Below are 23,600 nucleotides of genomic sequence, written 5' to 3'. Positions count from 1 at the left end.
TAAACACTAGAGACACTGTGACATTTCTAAAGGATCCATAGTAATGCTTCTTGTTTCCCAATGATAGAAGCTTTTGCTAACCTACCCTAAGTAAAGTTGGGTTGGGTTAGCTTATAATGCCAGCCTGATTTAGACAAGTCGTCTATTGTGATACCACGTTAACTTAAGAAAATACCTATTACCTATAGATATTTCAAATTCTTCCAATAAGTACATATTACGGCTAAAAGAAGGTTGTGCAAAATGTTCTCTATTCCGCTTAAAGTCCTCAAAGCCCAGAAAGTTCTCAAACCCTGACTTTTACACTTTGCAGCCCTTTTAGAATTCCTCGAGTGTCTCTTTCGATTTTATATCGTTTTCAGATGCAGTTAATACTTTTTCCAACTTTCATGACATACGCTTCAATCCAAACCACTTTAGTAAAAATAAAGTACCTTATATTGTAGAAAAGTACATTTTCAAAACTGATTTAGTACCATTTCAACTATACCTTTCATCCCTGGTAGGTTAGGTTAGGTTAGGTTAGGTTAGGTTAGGTGGCAGCCCGATGTATCAGGCTCACTTAGACTATTCAGTCCATTGTGATACCACATTGGTGAACTTCGCAACGAAAAAAATCAGCGGTATGAAAATTGACCCCAGAAAAAAGATCCCCCTAAACCCAAATGAAACAGGGCCCAAAGTAGAGATGAAGTTTTATAATGAATATGAGCCCTAAGATGGGGCTCAGTTGTATCTGAAGCATGAAAATTGACCCCAAAGCTAAATTAGCTTTCATTTTGACTTCTGATTTAAATGACTGTTTGAAAATAAACCCTAACTGTTGGTTCACTGTCCATAGTAAAAAGTCTTAAACCTCGGCCGAATGTCGTCCATTTATATCACTTTGCAATCGTGTTAACCAATTCTGGATTCTCTTCATAGAAAACAGGTTCATAACCCGGTCGAAGGCCGCCCACTTTTGTCACCTTGGAATTGCGATAGCCCATTATGGACTCTTTTCATATGAAAAAGTCATAAACCCAGACCGAAGGCCGCACACGTATATCACTTTGGAGTCGCGTTAGTGCATTTTGGACCCTGTTCATAGAAGAAACTCTCAAGCCTCGGCCGAAAGCAGCCCACTTATATTACTTTGCTATCGCATTAGGTTACTCTGGACCAGGGCTGTGGAGTCGGAGTCTTGGAGTCGGAGTCTGAAGATTTGGCTGGAGTCGGAGTCGGAGTCGTAAAAATTTTGCTCGACTCCGACTCCGGCTAAACCAAATTTTTTAAAACACTTCACATTTTTGTAACTAAAAAAGTTTTTACGCAAATTAGTTTCCAATGCGTTGTGCATTCGATCAATGTACACCATGATTGGAAATGAAAATCAACTTCCAATTACGGCTATCATTTTATGTTTCCTAGAATGTTAGACTAGCAAATGGGCTGGATCGATCCATTTGAATCCCCATATCAATTTATTTGAAATAATTCGAACAATAATTCGAATTTATTGTTTTTAATTTTATTTTAAGGCTATATACCTACACACATATGACAGAAAAAATTGTCAAAACTGTTTTTTATAGAAAATTTTGTCACTATTGTATTTGTATGGAATGTTTTGTCAAAATTTAATTTCTATAAAAAAATTATTCGAAATATTATTACTATAGAAATATTTTTTCTATAGAAAACTATGTCAACATATATTTCTATAGAAAATAAAAAATAAAACAAGTATATACAGCAATAAGTTCGTCCGGGCCGAATCATAAATATCCACCACCATGAATCACATATACTAATTTCCTTGAAAATTTCATGGGAGTTTGATGACAGATCAGTTTAACCAGTTCGCATCCCGAAAATAAATGCAAAGATTTTACCTATCAGATTCCGGATTTATAAGAACTATTTTTGTTTGAGTTTTAAAGGAATCATAAACATATCCTGTAAATGTGCAAGAAAATTAAGAAAAAATACCTTGATTTGAAATCTAAAATCTATAGTACACCAACTGTTTTATGATTACGAGAAGTAATATCTGGCAAATTTAGATTTATGGTAAATGCACCTTCTGTACCCTCAATATCTGAAATCGGTCTATATGGAGGCCTTACCAGCGTTGCAACAACGAATTTTTATTTTGGACCAAATTTTTCCAAAATTCGTACCAGGGGACCAGTTTTCTAATTTAAATTAATATAATTTAAAAGTTACAATTTTTCTAAAATTTTTCTTCGAAAGAAAATTTTTTCAAAATTTTATTTCTATATAAAATTTTGACCTCATTCTATTTCTATCGAAAATTTTGTCCATATTTTATTTCTATAGAAAATTTGGTCCAAATTTTATTTCAATAGATTTCATTTTAGCCAAAATTTCAATTTAGCCAAAATTTAATTTCTATAGAAAATGTAGCCAAACTTTAATTCTATTGAAAATTTAGCCAAAATTTAATTTCTGTAAAAAATTTAGCCAAAATTTTATTTCTATTACATATTTAGCAGAAATCTTTTTCTATAGAAAGTTATCGCAAAATTTTATTTTTTCTTAAAATTTGTACAAAATTTTTGCATAATATTGTATCCCAAAATTTTTTAAGTAGCTTATTTCTATACAAAATTTTGTTAAAATTTTTTTCTATGAAAAATTTGTTAAAATTTTATTTCTATGAAAATTTTGTTAAAATTTTATTTCTATAGAAATTTTTGTCCAAATGTTATTTCTGCAGAAAAATTCCATTTGGTCTGACCATCGGACCAACTTCAATAATTTTTTGGGTCTATTTTGGTCCAATCGGACTAATGGGGCTACGCCAAAAACATGGAAGGATACGTACAGTATTCAGCACATCTATTGTAGTTCTAGTATATAGACCCCAAAACGGAGGGCCGGTTTATAAGGGGACTATATCAAAAACTGGACCGATACACAATATATTCGGCACACCTCTTAATGGTCCTAGAATACCTCCAGATTTTCAATTTCAGGCAAACTGGATAAATACTACGGATTGTAGAAGTCCAAGAAGTAAACTAAAAGGGGGCTATATCAAAACTTCGTCCGATAATGACCATCTTCGGCACGCCTTGTAATGGTCCTATAATACCTCTAGATTTCCAATTTCAGACAAATTGGATAAAAACTACGGATTCTAGAAGCTTAAGAAATAAAATCGGGAGTTCTGTCTATATGGGAGCTATATTAAAACATGGTCCGATAATCACCATTTTCAGCACTCCTCCTTATAGCCCTAGAATACCTCTAGGTTTCCAATTTCTGGCAAATTGGATAAAAACTACGGTTTTTATAAGCCCAAGACCCCAAATCGGGCGATCGGTTGATATGGGAGCTATATCAAAACCTGGACGGATCTAGCTCATCTTCGATATGACAAACTTATTATACCCCTGTCACCATTCTATGGTGGTGGGTATAAAAATATTTTTATGTAGAACATTTTATCAAAAAATTTTTTCTATAGAAAATTTAGCCAAAATTTTGCTTCTATAGAAAATTGTGCAAAATTTTATTTACACAAAAAATTTTCCAAAATTTCTATTAATAATTTTTTCAAATTTTTTTCTATAGAAAATTGTGCCAAAATTTTGTTACTATAGATTTTTTTATACAAAATTTATACAACATTTTATGTCGATAGAAAATTTAGTCAACATTTTATTTTTATAGAAAATTTAGTCTAAATTTTCTTTCTATAGAAAATTTTGCAGCATTTTATTTCTTTAGAAAATTTTGCAAAATTTTATTTACTACACAAAAAATTTTCCAAAAATTTCTATTGATATTTTTTTCAAAATTTTATTTCTATAGAAAATTTTGTCAAAATTTGTTTACTATAGTTTTTTTATAGAAAATTTGGTAAAAATTTATTTTCTCAAACATTTATTTATATAGAGAATTTAGTTCAAATTTTGTTTCTATAGAAAATTTTGCAAACTTTTATTTACTACACAAAATTTTTTCCAAAATTTCTATTTATATAGCAAAATATCTCAAATTTTTTTCTTACTGATACTCACTGCTAAGTCGAAAACTGGTAAAAGTGACTCAAATTTTGCTATATAAAAAATTATGAATGTTTCCCAAATATTGCACGAGATTTTGTAGAAGTCTGATTTCAGATTTTATCAAAATGTAGATCTAAATACAAAGTTGTGCAGAGTATGTTACAATCGGCCCGCCCGACTTTAGACTTTCTTTGCATTTTTATTTTTTTGCTATAATTGTGTTACGTCCCATAACGTTAGATTTAAATTTTAGGTACAGAGATTTTCTAGAAGTATATACAATTTTGTCTAAATCGATTCAGATTCAAATTCATGCATATGGGAATATAACCCTTTATAATAATTTTCGTCCACAAATACATATACTGTCGGTATCTTCTCATATTATGATGGGTATTTATATCATTATTTTATTTATTAAACATTGCCCTAAATTTTAAATAAAGAGTTTAATTGGTATAAATGCGAAATTAAGACCTTTCTTGACACAAAAATAAATACGATACTTTATATCGATCCATATATATATCCCATATATACCCCCTCAATAGAACTACAAATTAGTGGTACTAAAATGAGATTTAGTTATATTACCCGGAGTCGACTCCGGAGTCGGAGTCGAGCTGATGAAAAATGCTGGAGTCGGAGTCGGAGTCGAGCAAAATTGGCTCGACTCCACAGCCCTGCTCTGGACTATGCCAATAGGACAAAACCATGAACCTCGACCAGGGACCTCCACATTTTTGATTTGAAGTTGGTCCACGCTTGTATATATGTATAGGAGAAAGTCTTAGACCTCGCCATATTTATCACTTTGGCGTTCGCGATAGCCCACTTTGAACTAGAGGTGTACGCGTGACTGAAATTTCACTCACACTCACGCACATTCACGAGGCAAAATGTTTATGCACGCACGTTCACACACGATACGTGAGGTAGCCAATCCCACTCACGGGGATCAGGATGCCACTTTAAACACTTTATGGGGGTCATATTCATTATAAGTTGGGGCTCATCTATTTATTTCCTTAAAATTTCAAATTTTTCCATTAGTTAGGGTCCATTTTCACACGGTCTTTTAAATCTAAAGAGCCCTGATTTTATTTTGGGGTCGATTTTCATGCTTCAGATACATTTTTTGGGCGTCATTTTCATGGGGCTCATATTCATTACAAAACGTCGCTCCACATTTGTTGCTCAGTTTCATTTGGGTTTTGGGTCTCATTTTCATGGGGCCCATTTTCATACTGTCAAAATTAAAACTTCATATTTTTCCATCAATTTGGGTTCATTTTCACGCAGTCTTTTAAATCTAAAGAGCCTTGATTTTATGTTGGGGTCGATTTTTATGCTTCAGGTACATGTTTTGGAGCTCATTTCCATGGGGCTCATATTCATTATAAAACGTTGCTCCACATTTGTTGCTCAGTTTCATTTGGGTTTTGGGTCTCATTTTCATGGGGCCCATTTTCATACTGCCAAAATTAAAACTTCATATTTTTCCATCAATTTGGGTTCATTTTCACACGGTCTTTTAAATCAAAAAAGAAAATGAGCCCTAATTTTATTTTGGGGTCAATTTTCATGCTTCAGTTACATTTTGTTGGGGCTCAGTTTCATGGGACTTATATTCATTATAAAGCGTTGGCCCAAATTTGTGGCCCTGTTTCATTTGGGTTTTGGGGCTTATTTTCATTATAAGGCGTCGCTCCACATTTGTTGCCCAATTCCATTTGGGTTTTGGGTCTCATTTTCATGGGGTCCATTTTTATACTGCGAAAATTTTAACAAGAAATTTGGTGCTCATTTTCATTTCAAATATTGGGATTTATTTTAATACTGCTAAAATAGAATGAAGTTACACCCCAAAAAATATAACAATTTTTTGTTGTTATTTTCTGCATGATTTTTTGGGTCTTACTTAAATAGGGGTTTGTTTGAGGCTCATTTGCATGGGACCAGTATTTATAATACCAACAAAATCTCAAAAAGAAATTTGGGGTTAATTTTGAGTTGAAATGATGGAGTTTATTTTCAACGTTGAGGCCAGTTGAAAATAAACCCCTAAGTTACTCCAAAAATAAAAACTTAAAAATTTGATGTTTTTTCCACATTATTTTTTGGGGTTAATTTTCATGGGGCCCATATTTATAGCTCCCAAAAAAATATCTTAAAATTGTATTCATAAATTATTCCTCAATATAGTTTGCAGAATAGTTTATGGAAAATTTTATTTATCTGGTTCTTAAATATAATGAACATTACTTTATTGCTGCGCTTGAGAGTGTCTGATATTTCACTCGAAATTATGAATCCAGCTCTAATTTGACTATGTAATCTCCGGAAAGCATTAAACTAATTATCAAACTTAAAAAAAAAAACATAAGAACAAACTACTACGCTGTAAGGACCCAAACAGGGACGTAGCCAAAAGGGGGCCTCTAAAAAAATGTCTGGGCTAGAGCAAATTTTCGCTCGGGACCCCCTGGAACAAGAATTCGGTTTACGTTCCTATTGGCAACTGACAACTTGAGTAACATCTTTCTTCCTTGCATATATATGCTTGTGGTTAAGTTTTGTTGGCAAACTCTAGTCAACATCCTTTGGTGATGCCTGATATAACCATCATATAATCTTGGTCACAGACTGAGAGCAGTCAGTAGGAGGGTTTCGCCTATCATAGAAAGAGAGTACGCATCGTCACCACGATTGTTGTTATGCCAAGTTATGACAGCATCTATCTAAGAGCATCATTCTTTTTCCTGACACAATTAGGGAAGAAGAACAATAGAAGTTATAATACTACCATGCTATGGTTGAAGCTGGAATTCCCTCCCGCTTGCAGTATTTGGGTATTGCAAATTCACTTTCACAAAATGGGGGGGGGGTGGAATTGCACAAAGGATACTCTGTTACCAGAGAGTTATGGCTTCGGGGGGCGGTTTCCTTAACCCATGAGTAGTAAAGTTGTGACATCCACTGTCTAGAGCTCGACAGGAGCTCTTTCAGTTTCTGCCTCTGTCTGCAACATTTTAATCATAATGATAGCCTTGAATCATCACCCACCAGCCATGATCCCAAACCCACCATGGGTGGATGGAATGACGTCGTGTATGCTTCACAATGGTGACATTCAACGGGTAGATAACTCTTAGGGCTATTGCAATATTACGAGTATAAAATATAATGGCTATGGAAATTGTTAGAGGAACACAATCAGACGGATGGAAATTGATATCAGGCAATTTGTTCCTCTTCAAATGCTAGCTGGCTACACGCAAGGGGGTTTTATGCAATGGTGGAAAATATGTCATTTGGAAATTAGAAAATTTTGTTTTGTCTATTGTTTTTGCAGCAGGAAACAGGACAGACAGGAAATGACAATAAAATATTGTGACAAGGATTTATTAGAGTAGCTTCAGAATCATTTCAATCTCCTGCTGTTAAAGATAAAGCCCTGAAGGTAAGCAAAAGGCAAAGCAATCAAAAAAAGCCATAATAATTCATTGATTTGGAAAAAAATTAAACCCTCCCAGAAATACAGGAAGTGTTTACCATCATAACTGACCATCCACTGTAAAACCAAGCAAAGCCAATTCTCTTCTCCTCGAAAAATTATCGAGAAATTTTACAACTTCTGTATGGATATAATTTTTGTAAATACTTCCCACCTGATCTCCGTTCTTAGCCCAAAAAAAACAAAAAAAAATATTGCAAATATGGCAAAGTATTCACAACAGGAGGTTTAATGATGCCCCTCTGTTACTGTTTCCCTTTGGCATCCTCAATGTCAAACATCAATGCCAAGACCATAGATACTTTGATGTACATTGCCATTGCCATTGCCAGAATCTTCATTGACACAATCGACAAGGACCAGGACTCTCAGTCTCTCTTGTTTTTAATGTTGATTGTCGAGATAAGGGATGTTTTTACCACGAAATACATTTCCACTTTTCTGTACTTTATTTCCTTCATTTTGATGTCATTAAAATTTTTTAATGATTATCATCATTCAGGCCTTTTGTCCCAACATTGCAGTAGGTCTTGGAGACTAGGTAGTCAGCCAGACAAACATGTCTTGTGTAACAGGAAATTGTTGCAATTCATTGTAAAGAATTTGTTTGGTTTTGTTTCTTTTTTCTGTCTGAATGTTGTCTGGGGAAGACATTTATGTTATGCCTCATCCTGTAGTGTAACATTCATAAATGAGATCTAAAAGATATAAGAGGAGGACTAAAGATACTGAAAGATATTCTATCTTCTTCATTGAGAATTGAAGGGAGTTTTCTTTTTATTTCAATTGAAATAAAATTTTGCAAAAATTTTCTATACAAATAAAATTTTTAGGAAATTTTCTGTACAAAAAAAAAATTGACAAAATTTTCTATAAAAATAAAATTTTAATAAAATTTTCTATAGAAATAAAATTTTGACAAAATTTTCTATAAAAATAAAATTTTGATAAAATTTTCTATAGAAAAAAAATTTTCTTTAGAAATAAAATTTTGATAAAATTTTCTATAGAAATAAAATTTTGACAAAAATTTCTATAGAAATAAAAAAAAAAATCTAAAGAAATAAAATTTTGATAAAATTTTCTACAGAAACAAAATTTTGACAAAATGTTCTATAGCAATAAAATTGTGACAAAATTTTCGATAGAAATAAAATTTTGACAAAATTTTCTATAGAAATGAAATTAAAAAATTTTCTATAGAAATAAAATTTTGAAAAAATTTTCTACGGAAATAAAATTTTGACAAAATTTTCTATAGAAATGAAATTTAAAAAAAAAAATTCTATAGAAACAAAATTCCGAATTTTCTATACAAATAAATTTTTGCAAAAATTTCCTATAGAAATAAAATTTTGAGAAAATTTTCTATAAAAATAAAATTTTGAAAAAATTGTCTATAGAAATAAAATTTTAACAAAATTTTCTATAGAAATAAAAATTTGACAAAATTTCTATAGAAATAAAATTTTGACAAAATTTTCTATAGAAATAAAATTTTGACAAAATTTTCTATAAAAATAAAATTTTGCAAACATTTTTCTATACGAATAAAATTTTGCAAAAATTTTGACAAAATTTTCTATAGAAATAAAAATTTGACGAAATTTTCTATGGAAATAAATTGTGACAAAATTTTTTATAAAAATAAAATTTTGCAAAAAATTTCGATAGAAATACAATTTTGACAAAATTTTCTAAAGAAATAAACAATTTTGACAACATTTTCAATCGAAATAAAATTTTGCTAAAATTTTTGACAAAAATTTTCTATAGAAATAAAATTTTGCAAAAATTTTCTAAACAAATAAAATTTTGAGAAACTTATCTACAGAAATAAAAGTTTGGGAAAATTTCCCATAGAAACACAATTTTCCAAAAATTTTCATATAGAAATAAAATTTTGACAAAATTTTCTATAGAAATAAAATATTTAGAAAATTTTCTATAGAAAAAAAATTACAAAATTTTCTATAGAAATAAAATGCTGACAAAATTTTCTAAAGAAATAAAATTTTGACAAAATTTTCTACAGAAATAAAATTTTGACAAAATTTTCTATAGCAATAAAATTGTGACAAAATTTTCGATAGAAATAAAATGTTGACAAAATTTTCTAAAGAAATAAAATTTTGACAAATTTTTTATAGCAATAAAATTGTGACAAAATTTTCTATAGAAATGAAATTAAAAAAAAATCTATAGAAACAAACTTCTGAATTTTCTATACAAATAAATTTTTGCCAAAATTTCCTATAGAAATAAAATTTTAAGAAAATTTTCTATAAAAATAAAATTTTGACAAAATTTTCTATAGAACTAAAATTTTGACAAATTTTTTTATAAAAATAAAATTTTGCAAACATTTTCGATAGGAATAAAATTTTGCAAAAATTTTCGATAGAAATAAAATTTTGACAAAATTTTCTATAGAAATAAAATTTAAAAAAAAATCTATAGAAATAAAATTATAACAAAATTTTCTAAAGAAAAAAATTTTGACAAAATTTTCTATAGAAATAAAATTTTGACAACATTTTTTATAAAAATAAAATTTTGCAAAAATTTTCTATAGGAATAAAATTTGGCAAAAATTTTCGATAGAAATAAAATTGTGACAAAATTTTCTATAATAATATTTGGACAAAATTTTCTATAGAAATAAAAATTTGACAAAATATTCTATAGAAATAAAATGTTGACAAAATTGTCTATAGAAATAAAATTTTGACAAAATTTTCTATAGAACTAAAATTTTGACAAATTTTTTTATAAAAATAAAATTTTGCAAAAATTTTCTATAGGAATAAAATTTTGCAAAAATTTTCGATAGAAATAACATTTTGCAAATATTTTCTATAGAAATAAAATTTTGAGAAAATTTTCAATAGAAATAAAATTTTGAGAAAATTTTCTATAGAAATAAAAATTTGCAAGAATTTTTGTATAGAAATAAAATTTTGCAAATAAAATTTTGACAAAATTTTCTATAGAAATAAAATTCTGACAAAAAATTTCTATAGAAATGACCACCAAGAAATGGGCTTATGTATTAGGTTTCAGGATGCGGAGGAGAATGACCAAACGTATTTTACATTGCTACCCCGGCTAAGTGTGTGAGGCGTAAGAGATCTTTGGATACTAGTGGAATTGGTTACTTGAACAGTGAAGTACCAATAGATTTTGGTTATATAAGATTGAAAACTTAGGCTGCGTAACTCAGGATGCGGACGAAAATTAAGCAACCCAGCGCATTTTGAGGAATGTCACATTAGGACACCAGAGGAATTGATTGGTTAAATAGGGAGATAGAATGGGAATATTCTTGCATGCCCAAAGGAACTCTAGTATATTTGATAAAGTGAGAGGAGAATAACAGAATGGCGAATGTCTGATTGAGGTCCACAGAGGGTGTATTATTGATTTTGGAGTAACCAAGAAGGTCTTCGCAAACATATGGATGCAGAGGAGAATGAAGGAACCAAGCGCATCTTGCGTGAGTACTTCGAATTCGTGAATTCGCAATCTGATAATATGCTATAAGGATATGAGAACGACAAATGTCTGTTGGAGGTCCTAGAAGGGTTTCCCAAAAACCAAGATCACCATGAAAGGCAATCAAGATGGTCTCAAAATGTGAAAGGAGAAAGTAAAAAGTCTCACCATGCGGAGGAATGAATAAGAATGATGAGTGTCAACTGATGCCAGGTATGGAGGAGGTGATTAAACATGGAATCGGTAGGAATAAGTGATGAGAGAGAAGTTCAAAACTGTGGTATAGCAATTGAACTTTATAGTCTAAGTTAGTCTGAAATAGCGGGCTGCCATTATACCTAAAGTATGGAGAGCTGGACAAAAGACTCCAAATATGATAGTTGTTACTGTGAACTCTATTTAGGTATCCAAGAGAAGAGTTGCTCCAACAAGCGCAATGTTTGCAGAAATAACTCTTGGGTGTAACTGGCACATAGAAGAATTTGGGTTTCTTGGAAGCGATCTTTCGAGCAGTGAACTCAATTAGAAACTAAGAAAAATACAAGACGGATCCGATTTCATATTTGTATTTTAACGGATCATGTTTAATTCTCACCTAGTAGTATAGGGGTAGTATGTGGGGGTAAAAATGTTAAGTCTAAGCCATGTTTAGAAAATCAAAAATTTCAATTTTTGAAGATAAAAGAGAGAACACGCCATTTGTGAATGTTGGGGAACCGGTCCACAAAGTATCTAAATGGTGTCAATTCATTACAATAATGTATAATAGTGACATATATGTTGTTTTTTATATAAACTTGACAGAATTGTTTCATGTATTGTATTATTGCCATTAATGGCCATAATGTATTTTTTTTATCACCATTGTAGTACGAAGAACATTCCACCACATTACCAAGAGGCAAATATTATTAACTTTATAAGGACAAACCAGCTCATTCATCATTCGGCATATCTAGCTATAGTTTGACCTATAAAATCATAAATAAAAATGTAAATTACCTTAAAGCAAAAGTCTATTGTTGAAGAATTCTGGTTTCTCCCGTGATTGCTTTCATTACGATCCGATTGGTGAACACACTGCTGAAATGGAAAAACAATATAAACAATAAGTCATGAGTATGCAATGCGTTTTTCGAAAAGATAATAAAATAAAAAACAGAGAATTGCTTAAGTGTCAATTATTTCACGCTTGTAAGTTGATCTTATCTTTTTTTCTTTTGAGTAAGATATGAGCATAGAGCTTGCGAACAATCTTTGATGAATGGAAGAATATGTTGAAGTGTTTTTTTTTCTTCTTTTTCTCAATGACATAAGGTAGGTTGATTGGAGCAGAGTAACGAGTAGTAGCTTTCAAATTTGCCTAAGGTCTTTAATATAAAATACCTACCAACAGACACTGATAGAAAAAATGACAGAGATATAGTCTAGTACTACTGGAGAAAGATCATCTTGACCCAAAAATATACATTGGTAAACCATTGAGGAAAATAGAAAAGTCCCAAGGATGTAGAGAAACTAAAGAGATGTCTCAGCAAAGAAAGAAGAGATGTCTAATGCGAAGGATGTGGAGTGAAATCTAATGAGTTGAGGTTCCCCTGGTCCAGGGATTTCCGTTGGCAATACGTGTAGACCAAAGAGTATGAGTCAGAGAAAAACCTCCTTCTTATTCAGGTTAGGTAACTATATCAGTCCATCTTCAGGTTTGTTCTCATTCAGGTTAGGTCCTAGCTCCATAGCTAAAACAGTGGACAGTGTAAACAATGATGCATCTACGTCCGTCCGCCCATCCGTTAGAATTTACGTCAGTCCGCACTTTTATAAGTCCGTATATTTGTCATCGATCAGGATTCGCCATATATCCAAAAACTAGGACACTGGCCAGTGTAAACAAATATGGGTTTACTCCAGTCCGTCCATCCACTTAAACGCAAGTCAGTCCGTTACCATGTCCGTCTTCAGGTTTGTCCTCATTCAGTGCAAACAATGATGCATCTACGTCCTATCCATCCAATTGAATTTAGTCCATACCTATTCGGGTTCAGTTAGGTTTGGTCTCATATCCTACGTCTACGTTCGTCCCCTCATCCGTTTGAGCATATGTCGGTCAAAGTTTCCACCGTTGGTAGAATTATTGATGCTTTGGTAGATTTTGCGAAATAATCCTCTCGAACTAAGAGGTACTTCAAGTCTACATAATAATAAAATTTTGACAAAATTTTCTATTGAACTAAAATTTTGACCAAATTTTCTATATAAATAAAATTTTGAAAAAATCATCTATAGAAATAAAATTTTGACAAAATTTTCTATAGAAATAAAATTTTAACAAAATTTTCTATAGAAATAAAATTTTGACATAATTTTCTATAGATATAAAATTTTCTATAGAACTAAAATTTTGACAAAATTGTCTATAAAAATAAAATTTTGAGAAACTTTTTAATAAAAATCAAATTTTGACAAAATTTTCTGTAGAAATAAAATTTTAACAAAATTTTGACAAAATTTTCTATAGAAATAAAATTTTGACAAAATTTTCCACAGAAACAAAATTTTGACAAAATTTTCTATAGAAATACAATTTTTACAAAATTTTCTGTATAAATAAAATTTTGACAAAATTTTCTATAGAAATAAAATTTTAACAAAAATTTCTATATAAATAAAAATTTGACAAAAATTTCTATAGAAATAAAATATTGAACAAAATTTTCTAAAGAATAAAATTTTGACAAAATTGTCCATAGAAATAAAATTTTAACAAAATTTTCTATAGAAATAAAATTTTGACATAATTTTCTATAGATATAAAATTTTGATAAAATTTTCTATAGAACTAAAATTTTGACAAAATTTTCTATAGAAACAAAATTTTAACAAAAATATGCTAAAGAAATAAAATTTTTAGCAAATTTTTCTATAGAAATGAGAATTTTGACGAAATTTCTATAGAAACAAAATTTTGTTTTGTAATTTTGACAAATAAAATTTTGACAAAATTTTCTATAGAAATAAAATTTTGACAAAATTTTCTATAGAAATAAAATTTTGACAAAATTTTCTATAGAAACAAAATTTTGACAAAATTTTCTATAGAACTAAAATGTTGATAACATTTTCAATAGAAATAAAATTTTGACAAAATTTTCTATATAAATAAAATTTTGAAAAAAAAAATTCTATACAAATAAAATTTTAACAAAAATTTTATATAGAAATAAAAATTTGACAAAATTTTCAATAGAAATAAAATTTTGAACAAAATTTTCTATAGAAATAAAATTTTGACAAAATTTTCTATAAAAATAAAATTTTGAGAAACTTTTTAATAAAAATAAAATTTTGACAAAATTTTCTATAGAAATAAAATTTTGCCAAAATTTTTGTTGAAATAAAATTTTAACAAAATTTTCTATAGAAACAAAATTTTGACAAAATTTTCTATAGAAATAAAATTTTGACAAAATTTTCTGTAGGTATGAAATTTTGACAAAAATTTCTATAGAAATAAAATTTTGACAAAATTTTCTATAGAAATAAAATTTTGACAAAATTTTCTGTAGAAATAAAATTTTAACAAAATTTTCTATAGAAATAAAATTTTAACACAAATTTTCTGTAGAAATAAAATTTTAACAAAATTTTCTATAGAAACAAAATTTTGACAAATTTTTTTATAGAAATAAAATTTTGACAAAATTTTCTGTAGAAATAAAATTTTGACAAAATTTTCTGTAGAAATTAAATTTTGACAAAATTTTCTGTAGAAATAAAATTTTAGCAAAATTTTCTATAGAAATTAAATTTTGGCAAAATTTTCTATAGAAAAAAAATTTTGACAAAATTTTCTATACAAATAAAATTTTAACAAAAATTTCTATAGAAATAAAAATGTGACAAAAATTTCTATAGAAATAAAATTTTGACAAAATTTTGTATAGAAATAAAATTTGGACAAAATTTTGTATAGAAATAAAATTTGGACAAAATTTTCTATAGAAATAAAATTTGGTCAAAATTTTCTATAGAAATAAAATTTTGACAAAATTTTCTATAGAAATAAAATTTTGACAAAATTTTCTATAGAAATAAAATTTTGATAAAATTTTCTATAGAAATAAAATTTTGATAAAATTTTCTATAGAAAAAAAAAAATTGACAAACTTTTATATAAAAATAAAATTTTGACAAAATTGTTTATATAAATAAAATTTTGACAAAATTTGGGATTTTTCGATTTGGCAGATTTGTGGTAAAATTTTCTTAAAATTCGGGTGGATTATTTTTGGCACGAGTGGCAACCGAGATGCCAGTCCATACTTTTGTCACTCCATTTATTTCTTGCTGTCACGACAGATCTTTTACCGATAGATTTTAACAAATATTGTCATAATATTCTTACTTTTTAGCCGACCCATTTCATCTTTTTTTAACAGTGTTGCGCATCCATAATTGAATATCAGTATATGGAGAAAATTTCCGTATCATTAATTTATCAATGTATTTGGGAACATGTGAATGTTCTTTTAATGGATGTCCATGTTCCATTGAATGTTTCATGTTCACGATAAAATCATAAAAATGGCATTATCGGCAATTGTCGATCTTTTCCAAATTTTTTTTGGCATATGGTTTGGTATTGTTCTACCTAAAGGAAAAAGTGGGTCAAGTTGTTAGCTGTTGTCGTCGTCTGACTTAATCTTCTACAGCCACCGCGTCCAATATCAATTTGTCAGCCTTTTGTGGCTGCTTGACATGGCTGAGGCTAGCCTGTTCAATACTCCCCAACATCACTTCGATGAGGGATTTGTCTTTTGACACAATGATAGATTCCCATATGCCAGAATTGTTAGGTGATGGTGCCTTCTAAGTGAGTTAGAAAGTTTCTTGCCATCTTTGGTGTTCCTATTGTAGGTTGGCAGTTTTCTGATTCTGGTTTGGTTTGTCGTACTGTTGTACTGCTGATGTTGTTAACGAGTTTTGAATATCAATTGTCTGGGGTGTTCCTGCTCTGGTCTACCATATTCCCTTTCGGTTGGCTTCCCGGGATGAATGGATGGTTGAGTTGAGTTGGTATGTTAGGTGGTTAAGATTTATTGTTTATACGGTGCTCTATTGTAATTGGATTTGGTCTTTTGATTTTATTCTTTTTTCTTTGGGAGAAACTATAAGTAAATGAAAGTTCATTAAACCCATTGGTAGGTAGGTGTCCGTTGAGCTTATTTTGCATAAATTAAACCTAAGGCAATACTCTATGAAATGGTTCTTGATTCTATGGAATTTAAAAGCAAGGCGTGGACAAAATCTATGATTTAGACAACTTAGAAAAAAACGAAGAAAAACAAAAACAAATAAAAAATAAAATACAGCGGCAAATGTGAATTGATTTTTTGGGTTAAATTCTTAAGGGGGAATTTCCAAAAGCTTTCGAAATTAAGCCTCATTTGCTTGCCAAAAAAAATTCTATGGAATTACAAGCTATATATTCTTTGTAAGATAATTCTACCAATTTTCTACCTGAACATCGTAACTACTAGGAATATATTTTCTCTTTTTCTGGGCTAAGTAATTGTATGACCACTTTTGTACTGATATGATCTTGGCTAGGAAATTAATTTCGGGAAATTAATTATTGAACTATCGTATTATAAAGACCGAATGGACGGACATATTCCATTCGTTTGAAATATTTTCGTTTTTATGGCAATTTCCACAGATCTTCAGTTTTGATATGGAGAAGTAAAACCGCTGAGAATCCAGCTTGATTAAAAAATGTTGTCAAAATTTTATTTCTATAGAAAATTTTTGTCAAAAATTTATTTCTATAGAATATTTTGTCAAAATTTTATTTCTATAGAAAAATTTGTCAAAATCTTATTACTATAGAAAATTTTGTCAAAATCTTATTTCTATAGAAAATTTTGTCAAAATGTTTTTTTTTTATAGAAAATTTTATCAAAATTTTAATTCTATAGAGAATTTTGTGAAAATTTTATTTCTATAGAAAATTTTGTCAAAATTTTTTTCTATAGAAAATTTTATCAAAATTTTATTTCTATAGAAAATTTTGTCAAAATTTTATTTCTATAGAAAATTTTGTCAAAATTTTATTTCTATAGAAAATCTTGTCAAAAATTTTTTCTATAGAAAATTTTGTCACAATTTTATTTCTATAGAAAATTTTGTCAACATTTTATTTCTATAGAAAATTTTATCAAAATTTTATTTCTTTAGAAAATTATGTCAAAATTTCATTTCTATAGAAAATTAGGACATTTTATTTCTATAAAAAATTTTGTTAAAATTTTATTTCTATAATTTTTTTTTTTTTCAAAATTTTATTTCTATAGAAAATTTTGTCAACATTTTATTTCTATACAAAGATTTCTTCAAAATTTTATTTCTATAGAAAATTATGTGAAAATTTTATTTCTATAGAAAATTAAGGCAACGTTTTATTTCTATAAAAAATTTTGTCAACATTTTAGTTATATAGAACATTTTATCAAAATTTTATTTCTATGGAAAATTATGTCCAAATTTTATTTCTATAGAAAATTAGGACATTTTAATTCTATAAAAAATTTTGTTAAAATTTTATTTCTATAGAAATTTTTTCAAAATTTTATTTCTATAGAAAAATTTTTCAACATTTTATTTATATAGAAAATTTTGTCAAAATTTTATTTCTATTGAAAATGTTGTCAAAATTTTAGTTCTGTAGAAAATTTTGTTAAAATTTTATTATTACGTAGAATTGAAGTACCTCTTAGTTCGAGAGGATTTGTTCGCAAAATCTACCAAAGCATCAAGAATTCTGTCATAAAATTTAATTTCTAAAGAAAATTTTGTCAAAATTTTATTTCTAAAGAAAATTTTGTGAAAATTTTTTTCTATAGAAAATTTTGTCACATTTTTTTTCTATAGAAAATTTTGTCAACATTTTATTTCTATAGAAAATTTTATCAAAATTTTATTTCTATAGAAAATTATGTCAAAATTTTATTTCTATAGAAAATTAGGACATTTTATTTCTATAAAAAATTTTGTTAAAATTTTATTTCTATAAAATTTTTTTTTTCAAAATTTTATTTCTATAGAAAATTTTGTCAACATTTTATTTCTATAGAAAAATTTTTTCAAAATTTTATTTCTATAGAAAATTATGTGAAAATTTTATTTCTATAGAAAATTAAGGCAACGTTTTATTTCTATAAAAAATTTTGTCAAAATTTTAGTTATATAGAAAATTTTATCAAAATTTTATTTCTTTAGAAAATTATGTCCAAATTTTATTTCTATAGTAAATTAGGACATTTTATTTCTATAAAAAAATTTGTTAAAATTTTAGTTCTATAGAAAATTTTATCAAAATTTTATTTCTATAGAAAATTTTGCCAACATTTTATTTCTATAGAAAATTTTGTCAAAATTTTATTTCTATAGAAAATTTTATCAAAATTTTATTTCTATAAAAAATTTTGTTAAAATTTTATTTCTATAGAAATTTTTTAAAAATTTTATTTCTATAGAAAATTTTTTCAACATTTTATTTATATAGAACATTTTGTCAAAACCTTATTGCTATAAACAATTTGTGAAGTATCTCTTAGTTGAAGTGGAATATTTTGCCAAATCTACTTTCCATTGGTTTTTTTTTGACACTGATATCAGGCAAATAAATACATAAATGAAATGAAAATGAAATAAAGAAAATCATTTTTCTAGATCTGGTACGAAGGCTGGTCCCTAGTAATCTAGAGGATGGATATTCGTCACATTGAATATCAAAGCCTAATAAAAAGAAATCTTGTTGTTTTTTTAAACAAATATTTTTTAAATATCCCTAAATTTTCCAATTTTTTCCATGACTATACTATTTTTCCATGACATGCCCTACAGCCCCTTTAGCAGGGCCATTGATTATATTGATAATATTGATTATCATATCCGTGAGATCGTAGTATAAAAATCAAATGTTTTTCAATGCTTCAAAATGTCTACCAATTTTTCCATGAGTCTTATGGCTTAAAAAATCCCATTCAAAAAGTAAAGAAAATAATTTTCTGGTACGAAGACTAGTCGTAAGTAATGACGAGTAAAATCTTTTTTCTTTAAATTTCCATTAATTTTTTATGAGATTTATGCTTTGATTAAATAACATGCCATACAGCCAGGTCATTATTATTGGTGATACTTATGATATATTGCTTAGGTGTGATGAGGTCATTCTATAAAAATCTACAGTTTTTTTAAATGCCTCTAAACTTTTTCCATGTATCAATGGTTTAAGAACACATTTTTTAAATATTTTCAAAAAATTCTATACAAATTTTTTAAACAAAAGAAAATATTTTTTTTTGGAACTAGTACGAGGACTGGGACCAAGTAATCTAGAAGGTGGGAATTCATCACATTGAATTTGTTTTTTCTAAATTTTTCAAAGAAAAGTTATGCCATTTTGTTAAAGTAAAGAAAATCATAAAAAATCTGGGACTAGTACGAGGCCTGGTCCCAAGTAATCTAGATAGTGGGTACTCGTTATTATTAGAACTATAAATCCCTATAATAGTAAAATCTTTTTTCCTTTAAATTGTTAACAATATTTCCATGACACTTTGGCGGCGCCAATTAAATGCCATGTCATACAGCCCCTATAGCAGGGCCATTTTCATTGATTATACTGATTACCATATCCATTGTATAGGTGTGATGAGATCATTTATATTTTTGATCATTTTCAACATTGCCAACTTAAAATTAGAAAAAAATCGAAAACAAACTTGGCTGCTGTATGTCATTAGACAATTCAATAATTAGGAGACTATTCCATTATGATGGCGATGATGAAACATTGCCTGATAGACTACCAGATTAAAACAACAAAAAAAAAACTCAATGAATATTTACCACTTTTGGCATAGCTGAACTTCAGTACAAAGGATGAAGTTTATCAAAATCATCGTTTGATGGTTCTATTAAGAAAATAAATAATTAATAATAAAACAAAAAGTCTATGGAATAAGTGAGATAGACGTTACGAATGTCTATGGGCTAATAAACAATGGAAATTGCCATAGATTGCTGACTGGAGGTAGTGATTACTGGGATTTGTTTTGTTAATGGCTAAAGGGTAACTAAGAATGAGATGATGAATTTTCAATATATACGTTTCAAACTTGGACACTTAGAAAAATCGGACAACTCCCAAAAATGGAAAATTATCATGAGAGGTTTGCTATATTAACAAATGTGAACAAAATGGGCGACCATGGATGTCCACCTTTTAGAGGTTTCACTGTATTTCCCTTTAAAGGGCCTATAAGGAAATCATTTTTATTTCATAATTATTTCTAGTCTCTGGATTTTCTCAGTTGTTAGCTCGTTAAGTGTAGTCTCTCCTTCCCTCCCCCGGATTATTTTATTTGGTTATTACTTCATCCGAATTTTGTGATTAATGATTCTGAATTGCTTTTCGAGTTCTTATGGATTATTCTTTCATAGTTTTTTTTCGTTTGGTTTAATAACTTTTTTTGAACAATTAATTATGGGTTTTGTTCTGCCACAAGCTACAGGCATGTATAACTCCCATAGATATGAAGATACCATCTCTAGTCTTAGGTCATAGTTGTTAGTTTTTTTTTTTATAGAAAACCCAAGAAGATAAAAAAAAAACAAACAGGTGGGATCCCAAGCATTTTGGGTTTGCACACCATCAACAAAAAAAGGTTTAATTTGAAATGTTCAGGTTCATCAACCGCCTAATCTTTGGAACTCGACCTCTGAAATAACCACCATTGTTGGCCAACAAACACTAAGGTAATCTCCTTGTATGTTTAGATCATGTTCTGTTTATCACGTAATTTCTTTCTTTTTTATATTTGCTTCCGTTCCATTCAGTCATCATCTCTGAGGGGAGAAAAGACAAAAGGCCCAGGTCTAGCAAATTAAGAAATTGGAAGTTATGCTTGGGATGATTTAAATCAATAGCCGCAATTCAAAAATAATAATGAGAACCTTCCTGTGGTTTTGAAAAGTACCCAATGAAAGGGAAACAAAAAAAAATGGACAGAAATTCATGCACAGTAAAAAATATTCATAGAATTAACAAAAAATCAATTCAATCAATTTTTCTTGAATAAAATTTTTTGACCAAAACAAACATTTGTTTCAATTTTTGTCAAAATTTTATTTCTATAGAAAATTTTTGCAAAATTTTATTTCTATAGAAAATTTTGTCAATATTACATAACAAAATTTTATTTCTAAAGAAAATTTCGTCAAAATTTTATTTCTATAGAAAATTGTGGCAGAATTTTATTTCGACAGAATATTTTGCCAAAATTTTTTTTCTATAGAAAATTTTGTCAAATTTTATTTTTATAGAAAATTTTCTCAAAATTTTATTTCTATAGAAAATTTTGTCAAAATTTTATTTCTATAGAAAATTTTGTCAAAATCTTATTTCTGTAGAAAATTTTGTCCAAATTTTATTACTATAGAAAATTTTGTCAAAATTTTATTTCTATAAAAAATTTTGTCAAAATTTTATTTCTATAGAAAATTTTGTCAAAATTTTATTTCTTTAGAAAATTTTGTCAAAATTTTATTTCTATAGAAAAATTTGTCAAATGTTTATTTCTATAGATAATTTTGTCAAAAGTTTATTTCTATAGAAAATGTTGTCAAAATTTTATTACTATAGAAAATTTTGTGCAAATCTTATTTCTATAGAAAATTTTGTGAACATTTTTTTCTATAGAAAATTTTGTCAAAATTTTATTTCTATAGAACATTTTGTCAAAATTTTATTTCTATAGAACATTTTGTCAAAATTTTATTTCTATAGAACATTTTGTCAAAATTTTATTTCTATAGAAAATTTTGTCAAAAGTTTATTTCTTTAGAAAATTCATTTGTTTGTTTGTTTTTTTTTTATTTTATCATGCACAACAAGATTTAGATCTTATAAATTAAAGTACATGAATTATATGATACAATTACGATATTCTCCACATCTTAATATAATTAAAAATGTATAAGTATTAAAAAGATTCCAAATAATGAATTATATGATACAATTACGATATTCTCCACATCTTAATATAATTAAAAATGTATAAGTATTAAAAAGATTCCAAATAATATAAAAAGGCAATTAATACAATTAAATTAAATTAATGAAAATAATAATAATAATAATAATAAAAATAAATAAATAATTAAATAAGCAAAGTTTAATTAAAATAAAATTTTGAATAGAGATATAAGATTATGATAATTATTTTGTATAAAACAATAAGTAAAAAAGAAAAAAAAATTAAGTAAAAGTTAGCATAGACCTGTATATTATATTAGATCTGGTTAAGATAAGTAATAAGTTTTTCATTTATATAGAAAATTTTTTTGTGAAAATTTATTTCTATAGAAAATTTTGTGCAAATCTTATTTCTATAGAAAATTTTGTCAATCTTTTATTTGTATAGAAAAATTTGTCAAAAGTTTATTTCTATAGAAAATTTTGTCCAAATCGTATTTCTATAGAAAATTTTGTGAAAAATTTTTTCTATAGAAATTTTTGTGAAAATTTTATTTCTATAAAAAATTTTGTCAAAATTTTATTTCTAGAGAAAATGTTATTTCTATAGAAAAATTTTCCAAAATTTTACTTCTGTATAAAATTTTGTCAAAATTTTATTTCTATAAAAATTTTGTCAAAATTTTTTGCTTAAGAAAATTTCGTCAAATTATTTTCTATAGAAAATTTTGTCAAAATTTGTCAAAATGTTATTTCTATAGAAATTTTTGTCAAAATTTTATTTCTATAGAAAATTTTGTCAAAAGTTTGTTTCTATAGAAAATTTTGTCCAAATCTTATTTCTATAGAAAATTTTGTCAACATTTTATTCCTATAGAAAATTTTGTCCAAATCTTATTTCTATAGAAAATTTTGTCAAAATTTTATTTCTATAGAAAATTTTGTCAAAATTTTATTCCTATAGAAATTTTTGTTAAAATTTTATTTGTATAGAAAATTTTTTCAAAATTGTATTTCTATAGAAAATGTTGTCAAAATTTTATTTCAATAGAAAATTTTGTCAGTAGTTTTTTATAGAAAATTTGTCAATAGTTTTTTTTACAGAAATTTTTTTCAAAATTTTATTTTTATAGACAATTTTGTCAAAGTTTTATTTCTATAGAAAATTTTGTCTAAATCTTATTTGTATAAAAAATTTTGTTAAAATTTTATTTCTTTAAAAAGTTTTGTCATTTTTTTTCTATTGAAAATTTTGTCAAAATTTTATTTCTATATCTATGAAAATTTTTGCAAAATTTTATTTCTATAGAAAATGTTTGCAAAAGTTTATTTCTATAGAAAATTTTTGCAAAATTTTATTTCTATAGAAAATGTTGTCAAAATTTTTTTTCTATAGAAAATTTTGTCAAAATTTTATTTCTATAGAAAATTTTGTCAAAATTTTATTTCTATAGAAAATTTTGTAAATTTTTTTTTTATAGAAAATTTTCTCAAAATTTTGTCAAAATTGTATTTCTATAGAAAATTT

General features: G+C 27.2%; 1 protein-coding gene across 4 annotated transcripts in view; it reads right to left on the bottom strand.

Moving 5' to 3' along the window:
- The window catches only part of LOC142228023 (uncharacterized), a 177,348-nt gene that overhangs the window by 65,080 nt on the left and 88,668 nt on the right, over positions 1-23,600 (bottom strand). For 2 of the 4 annotated variants that reach the window (XM_075298285.1, XM_075298287.1), the window contains one exon: positions 12,034-12,114. The gene's annotated coding sequence lies outside the window, so the exon portion shown is untranslated. The remainder of the gene's footprint in view (positions 1-12,033; positions 12,115-23,600) is intronic. The other 2 variants (XM_075298286.1, XM_075298288.1) reach the window with 1 other exon arrangement.

The sequence above is a fragment of the Haematobia irritans genome, chromosome 3 (genome assembly GCF_050003625.1).
Source record: "Haematobia irritans isolate KBUSLIRL chromosome 3, ASM5000362v1, whole genome shotgun sequence".
In the NCBI taxonomy this organism is placed as follows: Eukaryota; Metazoa; Arthropoda; class Insecta; order Diptera; family Muscidae; genus Haematobia; species Haematobia irritans.
The sequence above is the reverse complement of the archived record's forward strand: the minus strand, read 5'-3'. Positions and strand labels throughout refer to the sequence as shown.